The following is a 2,844-nucleotide window of genomic DNA, read 5'->3' on the forward strand; positions in this document are numbered from 1 at the left end:
GTGTTATGTCCTGCTCTGTTCTATGTTCTAGCTCCTCTATGAGCCTCAACTGTGTCCAAAAAGAAAGACAAGATGAAGCTTCACATCCCTCTTGAGGCCCATTTTTAAATACAGCTATCGCGTCCAAGTCAACCCAGCCAAAATGGCCAATGAGGCCATCTGTGACAACAGAAAATGGCCCAGCGTTGCTCGTTTCTCAGAATGACATGACACTTCACAAGTAAATTACTCAACTTTCCTCACATATTAACTAATCACAGTGATCTCGCAGGGTCATCGTGCCCTTACGAGGTTGATTGAGTTGAAAAAGTATTTTCCATTGCTCATAAAGTGCAGCTCATGTAAGGAAAATTACTGCAGCTCTCACTCTTCTGTGATGAAGAACAAACGTGTTTCAGGAGTTTGCGACCACAAAACCTTGCTTCATGGAAACATGCGATGAAATTTGGAATGTGATGAAAACATTTCCTTGAACCACCTTGGCCGAGAAATTTTCCTACTCCTTTGGGTTGACTGAGTGGGTAGCTTAAATGTCAATGCACGAAAACATATAGATGCTCCATCCCGAGAGGCTTCTTTGGCTTCTTTTGGATGTTAAAATCATATAAACAAGTCTTTAAGTCACCTTCTTGTGTTTGTCCACTCACACTCATCTCTCCAATGTTTCAAGCTTGCAACACACCACCATCTTAAGTTGTCTCCCACCCCTTCCATTATCTTTTTCACCTTCCACCTGATGCTCACCTTTCCCCTTCGTACCCTGTTTGGACATCCGTCCAATATCCATATGATACTCACTGCTCTCCATTGTTGTTAATTGTAACTCTATAATCATCTGTCATTTCTACTCGAGATAACTGGAGTGTTGACTTTAACAAAAATATATGAAGGCTGAAATTACCTTGAGATATAACTTAATTATTTTGTGATTCCAACAAGATACCGGTAATGGTAGTACTTGGCAATTTATTTTGCAGTTTCATATATAACTACTATTAAAATAGGCAATTTGTGCATCAAAGTCTACATTCCACAACAATTCATAGCTTATTCAACATAAACATAGACTGCTGAAAACAATGATATACAATTTCATTTTTCTCCTCCAGAATTTTGAAAGAGCAAAATTAAGTCTGTTAAATAATTCGTGCCATGCACCCTTCCCTACCTGCTCACTGAATATATTTTCAAATGATCATGTGCTGTGATATGTAAATTAGCACCAGTGTATAAAAGGTTTGAACTCCAGAGTGAAACAGGTCAGCACACAAAAAAACACATATAGACCATTCCAGGAGATACAGAAACTGCTCAGCAAGAACCCAGTCATAACTAGTACATTGCAAACTGTTTTGAGCAATCTATTATCACAAATCTGTGAGTTATCAGGCAATTCTGCTTGCCAAGGTGACACAGTTCAGCACAAGTAAAAATATGGATGAAGTGAAAACATGATAGCTGTGACATGTTGAAAGGGTATGGGGAATGGAGATTCAATCCAGAAATGAAAGTTAAAAAATATATTTTGAAATATTTCTTCCACAAGGAATGATGAATGAAGCACATGAGAATTTCCATGTTTGAAGGGACATCAAATCAATTGCATGTGGCAACGTCTGTGAAGTATTAGACACAAAAAAACAGAGGGTTTGTAGAATAAATAAACCACCGAAACAGAGAGAAAGTGACCATCATAAAATACTTCTGGTGTGTGTGTGTGTGTGTGTGTGTGTTATCTCCATATTCTCAGAAGGTGGAACGGAACCCACTCAGGTTGAGAAGTATGCACCTTCATGTGTGTGTGTGCATGCAATTATATATGTATAAATATATATATATATATATATATATATATATATATATATATATATATATATATATATATATATATATATATATATATATATATATATATATATATATATATGAAGACAACAAGGGGAAAACCAGAGATGTCAGGATAAGTCAATTTTGAAGAAACTGAAAAACAAAGTTTCAAGACTTTGGTGGACTGTTTAATAACTGTCATATAGATTTCTTTTATAGTAAAAGGAAGAGTGATCATTGGCCGATCAAAATAAGCATGTAGCATTTGCCAAGCTTCTGTGTTATTTAATTTAAGAGCAAAGAACGAATCAATGTTGCAAACTGACATCACTGGTTATTCCCTTGTTTAATAATTGCCATGCAATTTTAACACAGGATGTGTAGCAAATTCATGCTTGTTGGTTATTAGCACACATAACATGACTTTGGTGATCACAGATGATTTTTTTCAACATTAAACGGTCATTGTTTTTTTGTTTGATTGGTGTTCAACACCATACTCAAGGGTATTTCGCTTATATGACGACGGATTCTCCATTTCTTGCTCCGTACTACTAAATATGATGGAAAACCGGGACGAAACCAAGGATAAACCACCCCCGCGATAGCCAAAGTCACCTCATGTGACTCCCTCATATACCTAAGCAGGTTGATTGGGCGGTGGGTACATCGAATGAGGATGGGTACTCAGACGCGCTAACCATTAAGCCATGGCATGGGTCACATAAAAGTCACAATAAAGGTTTGACCAGGCTTGAACCAAGATATGCACCAAGTAAGGAGCCCATAATATAACAAAATAGGCTATTGTAGTGCTCAGAGTTTATGCTGTGAAAGTTTTACAACCTTTCATTTTTTAGTTTCTCAACTCTGAATATTGTGGTGGAACAGTTAACATGAATGAAAGGGAGATAACCAGGAGTAAAGTACTGACAACTCTGGGTTTCTACTTGTTCAGCTTTGACAACACTTGTTTTTTCATTGCACGGCTAAACTTTAAACCATATAAATTATGTG

This window comes from Eptatretus burgeri, chromosome 3 (assembly GCF_056783735.1).
Source record: "Eptatretus burgeri isolate ZD-2024b chromosome 3, Ebu_testis_v1, whole genome shotgun sequence".
NCBI lineage: Eukaryota > Metazoa > Chordata > Myxini > Myxiniformes > Myxinidae > Eptatretus > Eptatretus burgeri.